Here is an 11,989-nt window from a genome sequence, read left to right on the forward strand (position 1 = left end):
TTCGAGGAAGATGTGCTCAGTATGGAGCTCTATCATTGAGCAAGTCCTCCCTTTACTGGTTCAAACGAACCACTTAATTATGATCCTCGAATGAACAGTAGGAGTTAGTTGCTTAGTAATGCAGGGATGACTTCTGCAGGCCAATATATATTAGACGGAAGAACCGTATTGAATCACTTCTTTCTATCTCATAGAACACGGCAGATGTTCTTCGGAAGAGATTTCAAAAGTAATTATCTCGAACCTCCGATCCTGGATTATTGCCTTACAAGTCATTCCAAACAAAATGATAAAGCAACTGTTAATATTGGTCATGAAGAGAAGGATCCTACATCAATCGCAAGGCGAAGGTTCGAACGTCATGGTATTAGTGATGGCATAGAACATACGTCATTTTGAAGAACACCTTTACTGACACACGTCAGAAATGGCTGAGGTACAAATTAGGGACGTCTTGTATTTTTACAAATAAGTCCCGGGAAGATCCTCAGGATATAATTTGTTATTTTTGCCAAAAAAAATTGGAGACCTCTGTTCATTTATTCTAACAATGTTTAAAAGTTACCCCAATCCTTAGAATGGTGGAGGAAGAAGTTTGGAGAAACTTTCATGCAAGACCAATCCCTCGGATAGGCTCATTGTAACTTCCTCCCTGTATAAGGATAGGTGGAAAATTGAGTGGCTAATCTCCAAAGTTCAAGGTATAATATACGTTGTGAAGCACAAGAACCAGGAACTCCCTTCTTGGCTTTGTGATTAGGTCTCTGAAGTGATATTAATCCTCGCCTTCCTCTCCATCGAAGGGAAATACTATATACAATATGAAAATTAAATTTTTTAGTGCCGTTTACTTGTCAGAAATAAAGGACTCCAGGGAAAGAGCGGACAAACAAAAGATCTACAACAACAACAAAAATATAAAGGAAAGAAATAAGGTCAAATCATCTACAGCTATTACACAGACTGATATATATATATAGTTGTTATTCTCTCGTAATTTATAATTTAAAATATTTATTTTTTATAAAATAGTTGTTAATATTTTTTTTATTATCTTTGGTAAAGAATTTAATTTTTTTAAATTAATATAAAGTATACATATAATTAATTGTGGGCAATTATGAAGAAATGGGTTGCACATTTTCATGCATGCTTGCACTTTTGCTAGCCAGAACATTGTTCCTCATTTCTCCTTCCTCTGTTCGTCTCTTTCGAGACAGGTAAAGAAAATCCTTGATCTAGAAGAGATTCATACACTGACGAACCACAAGCAAATCTTAAAAGTGTAATAAACCATTACAAATTCATAAGACAGGACATAGATTCAAAACAAGGCATAAAAGAATCGTAAATTCATTCATTCTATTTATTTGTTTGCCTTAATTTTAGTGCTTTTTTAACTGTTGGACTTGATTCTGGAGTTCTTTCCTTTCTTGACGAACATCTTAATTGATCGTCATTCAAGAATCCTTCAATATAGGTTTTGCGACAAAACGGAGCATAAAACAATAAAATTAATATACTACTGTATCATTTACAGATACCACCTTTTTCGATATCTTTTTACGTCTTTTTTTAGTTGACATTATTGAAGCCTTGTTTCGGGAAAATTTCGCTTGAAAATGCTATATTTTTGCAGATAAAGATTTATTTGCCGCTCCTAAATTCATAGAATTAGAGCATGGTACATATGCTAAAACTTCAATCTCAGGGGCTTCTTGTATAAAAATATCTGATGAGAATGGGGTTTGAGCTTCATGATCAGGATAATCTTCCTTATTTGATGTCCCATGTGATGTTGATGTTCTAACATTAGAATTCTTTGCTTTCTTTGAAGTTCTTCTGCGTCTCTGTTTCGGTTAAACAGAAGCTTTCGTTTGTTTTTTATCTTAACATGTTCAAATAAAGTAGGAATTGCATTATGTACCAAACACCACCGTCCTTCTGAAGACTTCAGTAGAAATATTGATTCTTCAAAGTGAGCCTAAAACGAATAATTTAAGTATTAATAATTATAATATGGAGCCCAGTGACATCATTATAAAACAACCCATTAATTTAATTTTCATTTCCCTCCATAGTAACAAATGTTGATTATATTACTTGGCTAACTCTTGAGTCTTTGTTGGAAGTCCAATTCGTGTGTTTGATGGCATTGATCCTCAACTTCCTACCATTGATGTCCTTTGGAAAATTAAACATTTTCCTGGGCGATAAGCCAGGAAACTTTTTATTCAAAGTTGACCTATTATTGTAAGACACTGGACTACACGTTACCATTATGAACAATATATTGTAATTCATAAGTATTGCCTATTACATGCTCTCAATAGTATAGAAAAGTTCATTCAAATGACTATCAAAATTTTCCTGGACAGTTCAGCTGCTATTAGTTCTATATGTAAAAATAGAGGCTTCTTCACTGGTCAACAAGTTAGGGTGATAGAAGAAATAAAGTGGTTGAAAAGGAATGTGACTATGACATGAAATAGAAGGTCATTGGGATTATACAGGAAATGAATATACAGATGTGCCTGCCAAGAATGGCGGAACTATTCAAGAAGAATCGGAAGTGGAAGTTCCCAAAAGTGCAGTTTTGTCTGAGATAGATAAGTATATAAGGAAAACATGGAAACGGGAATGGATAGAAGACACAACGTGCCGACATACAAAATTATTTTGGAGGGCCCTACTTCGGAATGAAAAATTTTTAAAACAGGAGAGCATCTATTTATATTATAGTTGGCTTCAATACAGGGCGTATTCCCTTAAGGATGCATCTAAAAGTAATGGGAAGGGGGGAAGATGCATCATGAAGATTGTGTGGAGATGTAACTGAGACACCAATTCATTTATGGGTAGAGTGTGATGCCTTGGAGTGTATAAGGATGGAAAGATAGAAGACTCGTCCCAATAAAAAGGAAATTTTTCACTACATTGAAGCCATTAAGAAGACTGGTTATTTTAATGACGTTTTTTTAAATCGGTGTTGTTATTTTTAGACACAGTTTTAGAGTCTTATAATTTTTTCTTGTAAAGGATGTGGTTTTAGTATATGAAAATATATACTAGTCATAGCGTTATATGCTACACGGGATGCCACATTTAATCGGGGGTTCCGTGGCTTTAGGGGGAAGTAACTACTCCGTTTACGTACCTTTAAGGCGTGTAATAGTAAAAAATAGTATTGGCGAATTGTTGTGTCTTGACGAGAGAGAGGAGACACAAACTATTTATAGGTGGAGAGATCCAGGACGACCGAGAGAAGTGAGGAGAAGGAAAGGCGTGGAGTAATAAGACAACGGGTATTTATCAGAACATCTATATTCTTTATAATACAAAAACCTACTCTGATAAATAAAATAAATACAGGACTATTTATACTAGGTAAAACACTGTACTTTAATAAATATATATATAGATAAAAGAAAATACAAGACGATAAGAAGAAGAACAAGGGGGGAAGGAAATACGAAATACATTACACCACCCCCCGAGCACCAAATCCATGACGGTGCTTACACAGGTTCCGCTCCATGAATAGTAGCTTATTGATCCGCTCCATCCATATCCAGGCGCGGACAAACCATTCGCTCTTGTATATAAAATTTTTATCTCCATATAGACGTGCCGTGCTCTCTGCACGCGCACCGGAGAAAGCAGAACACTTCTCCTTATACAGGTTTTAGGGACACGAGCACCCTGCTCGTCCCTGGGAGACATATCGATCACCGTTATTGAGGTTTAAGGGACACGATCACACTGCTCGTCCCTCGGAGACCTATCGATCACCCTTATAGAGGTTTTAGGGACACGAGCACCCTGCTCGTCCCAGGGAGACATATCGATCTTGCTCGATGTACCCTCATCCAACTCGGGATGATCCAGTGGAGAGACCATAGCACATTCACTATCCAATGATGTGAACAGGAGAGTAGGAACAAGAAAGATCCAAAACTTCATAGGATTAAATCCACTTTTAATGATGTGGTCCCTGACACGGACACACCTTCACTTCTTGTAAGTGACCAAGGATCTGTTCCTTCCTCCACGAGGCCCAAACTGAGGCACAGCCCGTATTGTTCCGCCTTCCGTAGACTAACGAGCGTTCTCCCTGTCGACGAAAAGGGGCTACCCAACTCCAGCAGGGCTAGCTTCGCCAACGATCCCAAAGGTCACGTGATCCTGATCCCATCCTCGTCGCCAATGTTGCGTCTTGACGAAGGTGAGGAGAAGGAGACTCTTTATAAGGAGGAGATATCCAGGATGACCGAGAGAGATGAGGACAAGAAATTGGCGAGGAGGAGTAAAACAATACTTATTAAAGGAACATCTGTATACTTTCTATTACAAAAACCCTACTCTAATAAATATATAAAATACAAGACTATTTATAATTGGTAAAAGACAGTACTTTAATACATATACATATACAAGAACTTAAGACGAGAAGAAGAAGAACAAGGGGGAAGGAAATATGAAATACATTACACTAATTAAAACAAAAATAATTAAATTAAGCTCACAAAGTAATGCATAAATTGAATTCAAGACCTTCAAAATTGCCCTGATGGCAGCTGACAATTTTAAGCCAATCAGCAAAGAGAAGAAAAAAACATGCTCTTCTTCTACTTCTTCTTTCCCTTGAGTCCTTTTTTTCAGAACTTGCTCGAGAAATTCACTTCTTGATCTGATTACTTATCTACCAGGTTTTATTTCTTATTTTCATCCTTCATTATTTTAATTGAACATATAATATTTCCAATTCTTACAATGACCAGGGAGTGTCTGCATCACTTATTTGTTTTTTATTTTTATAATTATTATTTGAACATTGTATATTTTCTGTATTGGATTACAAACTTTTCTGATTTTTGACTGATTTGATATTTGTAAATTAAAAAATAGAAAATGTAGGCGTGAGTTTACTCGTTGTCGATCCTTAATTATAATAAGTTCAACAAAGACATATTCTTGTAACTCTGTAAAAATTTTTTAGTCCTACTATTGGTCTTTCACGCACTAGTGATTACTTTATCCTTCTAAGTTCTCTCTTAAAGAATTAAAGAATACTGATAACGAGTTTAGAAAATAAAAAAACAGTGAAGTTGTAATTACAAAAAGTGATATCTTCTATTATTCATATTTTTTAACTTATACTACAACTCAAGATTTTATTAAAAAAAAATATAGTGTTTATTGTTCTTTTATAAATAAAAAGTTGGGCCACTCCTAGTATAAATTCAAATTCTAATAGAGTTGGCACCCTTGTAGAACGCAAACCTCTGACAAAAAATAATTTTCCCTAATGATACTAATTTTAGTTGTGTACGTCAATTTGTTTTTTTGTGAGCTTGACCCCTCAAAAATTAATTTGAGCTATGGTTCTCTATTTGTTAAAAAGTTCTGGTAAATTTTGTGTTTTGAACACTTTTTATCACCTTGACTTCTCCAAATTTAATGCCACTTATTGTTAATATATAAAACCTTCCTATAAAGTTTCACCAGAATCGATTTTCAATCTTATCAGTAATCCTACCTTACAGTTAAAAGGATAATGTTTTCTGTAACCTTGATCTCTCAAAATTTAATGTGGTCGTACTCTTAACAGATATATAACCTTCATACCAAGTTTCATCTAACTTGATTCATAACTTTTTCAGTAATACTTATAACAAACAAGCCAAAGCGAACGCATGACCAATTCAATTTTGTTGTCAGTGGTACTTATGCCTTTTTTATACACACAACACATGGTGATACTTCTTTTTTTAGAAATTTGACAATACATTTTTCGTGTTAAGATAAATATATTATATCTAAAAATTATAAAATATATTCATATTTTAATTATAAATGTTTAGTTTATCATAATTCTTAACATATTATTACTTAATGTACATATTATATTTATTATAACAGTGATAGTACCCATCAATTTTGGAATTATTAAACATCAACCAAGGTAACTAAAAATACATTTCTAGTTACTTTGGCATCGACAACAGAGAAATAAACAAACTTTGCTTTACTAACATAAATATGTATATCCCATTTCTTTCTTTACGTACCTTAGTATTTTTGAACTTTTTTTTAAATATAATGGGCCGAGCTTTAGTAACACACCCAAGTTGTTTCATTGATAGTTCTTGGATTAAGTAGTCATGAGTTTTTAAAATATTAAAGGCATACTCAAAAATGATGCTTCTAAAAATACCCAGAGAGACAGATAAACATTGCTTTATCAATATTATTCTCTAATTGTTAGTACATTCATTAATAAAATGTTAAAAATACCTATTTACGTCACATTGAAAAAAATCCTGAGAGGTTTTCAAAATTTCCAGTTATGAAAAAGTTAGCAAAAGGAAGGGAATAAGAGTTGAAGGTTGTCTCTTCAGATGTTGTTTCTAAGGTTACCAATAGACAATAATTATCTTCCAAGAAACATTACTGATGTTTTATTAGCTGCAGTGGTCATAGAACGTTGAAGCCAATTATTGATTCTGATTTTGAAATATACTTTTAGCAAGGTTAACATCATTTTCGGCAATTAAATGATGTTGTGGATTGCAAGATGAATATATATGAGTAACGTTTTGTGATTAATACACACCAAAAAATGTGAGCGCATTTATTTTCAAGTTTTGGTATTATTATTGACATTTTTAAGTTATAACTATTTTTTTAGGAAATGGGTAAAACCTTAATTATATCTACCACAACCAGGTATCCTTGATCCTTATACTCAAATGTAATCATAAAAATAGTGTGCTAAGGGGGAGATGGATCTGACAAACTTTGTTTTTGCATTTCATGTGGGGATTTTTGATAAGTTTCACAAATTTTACAGTTATTTATAACGTTCCTCATTTCCTGAAGGTCAATTATAACGTCTCTTTGTTTGTGTGTCTCGCTCTCATTATTAATTTAACTTCAGGTCTTTGTTAATGTGGAAGTCGGTACAAAAATATTGGTATATGATAAGCATACATATAAATCCGTTGTGTTTTTAGCTGGTCCGTTAATTTGTAATTGGTAGTATAAAGAATGAATTTTATTTTCCTTAGCAGTTGTCATTATTATTTAATTCCTGAGTAGTGAACATCATCCATTCCTCAATAGATTCAATTATATTCAAAACCTGTTTGAACGTTCATTTGTGCACATAAAAGACGGAGCGTAATCCTGAGGATTTGTTGCGGAGTTAGAATTGTAAGTCCTTGTTGGACTCAGAGTAGAATAGTAGGATTGTTACAAAGTCTAAAAAAATCAAAATAGGAACTTAAAAAGGGGCTCTTACGTTGTCTATGGAGTGTCTCTTTCCATAAATACCTTCAATTATTAAAATCAATTGGCTATTCACCGAGAAATCTGGAGATTCATGGTCGAAAATTTAATCCGTCTTCTCCTTGAATTACACGTACTAAAAACTGGTTTCTCAAGACTGGAGTATTAAATATGACGTACGGAGTTTGTTATTATTATTATTACTCAAATTATGTCTTTCTACATTTAAGACTGTCGTAGATTGAATTAGAAAACCTAAACTTTCCTAGATGTCTATTGTACGAGGTTCAATGATCGGAAAAGAATGAGCATAACACAAACATGACACTCCTCTCATAATTTATAAGCCCTACAAATTTCAAATTTTCATTAAAACTTGTGCACTAAATCAATTTCTTTATATTTTTTTCATTAATAAATAGAAAAATATTCAATCTTCCTTAGGTTTAAAAACAATTTCTATTAATTAGAAGTGCCATTTTTGACCCATAACGTCGAAGCCAATTTAAACATAAAGAAATAGTGTTTTTGATTTTTTTTTCTGTCAACTGGAAGTTGTGATTTTTTTGCCCCAAACTGCCATACAAATCAGCAGTTCATTACATCCGCTATTCATTAGCGGCTACAAACTATTTAATCACATACAAACTGATGCTATCAATCCATTTTTATATTTTTTTCACTAATGAATAGGAAAATGTTCAAGCTTCCTTACGTTTTAAAAAAAATGGCCATTAATTAGATGGGTCATTATTGGCCCAAAACGTCGAAGCAAATTCGGAGATCAATTTAAAATATGAAATGAAGCTGGATATTGCGACTTTTTCGTAATTTTTGAAATGCCAATATAGTTTCAACCCTCTCAATCATTATTAGGGTAAATTTGTTGTAATTTTTTTAAGAAAAAGTTATCAAGTTTATGATTTAAAAGATGTACATTTTCATGGCGTTTTTATGCGTCACAAAACTTCTTATCGATCAGCTGTTCGAGCAACTCACTACGTGGGGAAGAAAATATAGCACTCCCTCTTTTGTAACATACCTATATAATGTTTACAAATAACATACACTCAAAGTGCGTTGTTTATTAATCTTGACCTGCTTCTCTATCTTTGAGAATTTTTAGTGGGAGATTTACTTATAATAAGCCACTTTAAGTGGGGCAGGGGGGGGGGGAGAATAATTAAAAAAAAATTATATTCACAAAATATAGTTACAGTAATTGAATCCCTTGATAGGAGTGGCAAGTTTGGTGTATTGATTGCAATTAATTTTTGCAGAGCATTTGACTCTGTACGTCACTGCCACATTATGAGATCTATTAAAAAGGTTACTCCCCAAACGTTTTTTTAATCCTATCAGAGCATAACTCGCTAACGGCTCTTCTATCATTTCGTTGGTTGGCAAAATGAGTGAACCAATTTTATTAAGAAAGAGCTGTAGACAAGGTTATCCAGTCGCCCCCTTGCTATTTATATCTGCCATCGATGAACTAACAAGGACCATATCGAAAAAGTATTTTGGATCTGGTGTCTCTTTTTGTGGGACTTCACATCTAATTGACCTATATGCTGATGATGTAACAGTAATGATTGCCAATTCAGAAATTCAACTTCAGTATAGGATCAAAGTTCTTTTTACTATATTTATGGTCAACTCTGAATTAGAAATGATTCTAACGAAAACTGCCATCCTTCCCCTTGGATCTTAGAAACCGGATAGTTCTACAATAATCGAAGGTTGTAGAGTTGTACCGAAGGTGACCATATTAGGTATTGAATGAACAACCAATGAGGTTTCAAGAGGTAATTGGGTACAATTAAATATGATTGTCAACAAACAGATCCAAAAATGGTGTCATTCATCTCTACGAAAACGCATTGATTTATACAATTTGAGAATTGCTCCTCTTGTATTATACAGAGCTACCTCCATTCCTTCTCTAGCAGACTCTGCAATGATTCAAGAAGATGCATGGTTTAAGGGTCTCTTTCATAAAAATTAGATTCCTGCGTTAAAGCGTCCAAAGTATAATTTAGCGGGTGGGCTCTGCCTTTTATCAAGTATAATTCCAAAATGTTACAAAAAGGTTGTGGAGGAATTAGGTGTATACCCGTTGAGAGACTGGAGGTTGAATTTCACGTCCTCTAAACATTATGAATGAATCCAAATGGGAACAACCTTAACTAATCGGGATTTGGAAGTTTTTTCGCCACTTTTAGCGTCTATTCAGATAATTTTATGGAAAGAAAGACCTACTTATCATTCAGATTCAAAAATTGATATAATTCACGAAAATAGGACTAAAATACCTTTTGTTAATAAGTTTAGGAATCCGTTTTTATTAGAGAAGACTACTCTCCATCATAACATTTTAAGCTATCATGACTTAAGTCTGGAATCTATCTTTTGGCTGAGAGACTCCGTATTCCTCTTGACAGGTCTCTTAAATATTTTACTCCTTCAAAACCATGGTTTTTAAAAATTAGCTTTTGCCAAAATTCATCGGTGGAAGTGAAGTCTGTGTCAGATAAATATATGGTACTACTCGATCTTCCTCCTTCATGGGAACGAAGAATTCTCCGATCAATTTCTGGAATTTCAGACGGGACCAAATTTACGGCACAATTTCAAATTTCCACTGACAATATCAAATTTTATTATACGTGCAAAGACTGCGGGTTTATGTTCAACTCTGCCCACCACACTTTTGCTGATTGCCCAGTTTTGAGAGTACTCAAAATTTCTTCTAACTTAATGAAGGCAAATAAATTATTTGGAGCTTATAAGAGAAATAAAAATACGTCTCTTGATCACAAAGCCGTGGAGTTTGCTTTATTAAACAGCCAATCATTGATTGCTAAAAAATTAACTATTGAATCTCCATTATATGTGGAAGAATTAAGAGCTATAATGATAAGCGCAGCTGCTCGATATTCAGCACTTTCTAACAAAACCCCTCTGTCATCATCTTCGTCATGGCCATGGGCCGGAAATATAATCAAATTAGTTCCTTCGAGGTCCGTTCAAAATTATTATATCTCATTAAGTTAATCATAAGAAGACATCGTCATTTTTATTCACCTTAGCTGATGGTTAGAACTTTTTTTTTGAATATTATATCAGGTTATTTTATTTCAGGACATTAAATATGAACTATAATGTTCACTTATGTTTTATTAAAAGTAATCCTCCTGTTGCTTTTTATTTATATGATCTACTTTTATCTTTATGTGTATTCATTATTTACACTGTTTGTATTGTAGAATATAAATAAATTATTTTAACCAAAAAAAAAAAAAAAAAAAAAAAAAAAATAGTGAGGGACAATTAATTATATGAACAAAACAAGCATTTGAAGGAAGGAAAATGCGGAGTATAATCCCAAAAACATTCCATAACGTATAGCATGGGGTTAAAAACATTATATCTTGTGATTGTTATATTATTATTTATTAATATTAAATATGAATGAATACGACATATTATATAGAATATTCTGACACAAAATATTATGAATGAGTTTTTCTTACCAGTTATGACTTATGAGTCAAAATGACTATTTTTGAAAGTGATATTACATATATTTATTTTACATTTTGTCTAACAAAAAAAGCAATTGGACAACAGACAAGAAAACGTGCGATCCAAGGGCTGGCTTAGAAGTAATTCACGGATATGTTATTTTTTTATATAAGATATATTAATACGGAGTTACATTTGTGTATTTGACTAGTGCAGAAGTTTTTTTATTGGCTTCTCAATGATTATCATTTGTGTGGGTTTAAGTATACATCAGTGTGTTTGCAAGACCCCTTTACAGTCTTCTTCTTGATTTATCTTATTCGTACAACCCTCACATATCGCACAAACCGTCTCGGATTTGTCACAGAGCATGTAAAGGGATTTTCTTCCTCTTTTTTTTTTTATCTAGTCTATTTCAATATCTGTGAATAACTCCAGGAGTTCTCCTTCGGTGATGTAATTTACTCAGGGTGAGTAAACTCACCTTGAAATTCTTCTTCTCCCACTTTTTCCGTTGTTGTTGTTATATTCACATATTATTTTTGACGTCCGGCGAAAGAAAGAATAATAAAATAAAAAAGGAGAAATCCGAACTGGGATCTCCTTTAGACAACCTTATCAATTATAAATGGATCAACATTTAAGCTCTGTTGCTGCTGAGAACACGGTTATTCTTGGAGGAAATAGTACCAATCCTAATGATAAGAATAAGACACTGTTTTCCTTGAATGTTCATCAATAATTCCTGCTGTCAATGTGGGAACGTCCCATACAGCAAAATCAATGTCATATAGTGGAGTTGTGAAATCAAATTTAAGCAAAGATTATATCCCTTCATTTAATTATGTGTCTGATTGGACTGTTAATGACTCGAAGGGTTGGAAAAATATCTGTTTATTTGCACAAAGAATTGACAAACGCAGTCCTTTGAGTAAAAGTCAATTGCATCCTGGTAATCTTGCTTTGATTGCTACAGATTCACAAGCAAGTGTGCGCATATAGCCCCTCAAATAAAAATTGTAGACCATAAAAAAGAGTATCAAGTGAACCGGGTTATATTCCGGAAACATTATGCCAAAGTCTGGAGAAACCTGTTCCGTAAAAGTTGGTCATATGTGTTGACTAAATTTTGCCATAAGTATATGTTTGATCAATTCGCCGTTCCACTCCACCT

General features: G+C 33.4%; 1 long non-coding RNA gene across 1 annotated transcript; it reads right to left on the reverse strand.

Annotated features, from left to right (window-relative positions):
• Positions 1–1,029: 1,029 nt before the first annotated feature.
• LOC121118786 (uncharacterized) lies at positions 1,030–4,561 on the reverse strand. Its single transcript, XR_005864567.2, has 2 exons — positions 2,104–4,561; positions 1,030–1,984 (listed from the first exon to the last, which is right to left on the reverse strand). It is a non-coding gene; the product is annotated as an uncharacterized lncRNA (long non-coding RNA).
• Positions 4,562–11,989: the final 7,428 nt, after the last annotated feature.

The sequence above is a fragment of the Lepeophtheirus salmonis genome, chromosome 5, assembly GCF_016086655.4.
Source record: "Lepeophtheirus salmonis chromosome 5, UVic_Lsal_1.4, whole genome shotgun sequence".
Taxonomy (NCBI): Eukaryota; Metazoa; Arthropoda; class Copepoda; order Siphonostomatoida; family Caligidae; genus Lepeophtheirus; species Lepeophtheirus salmonis.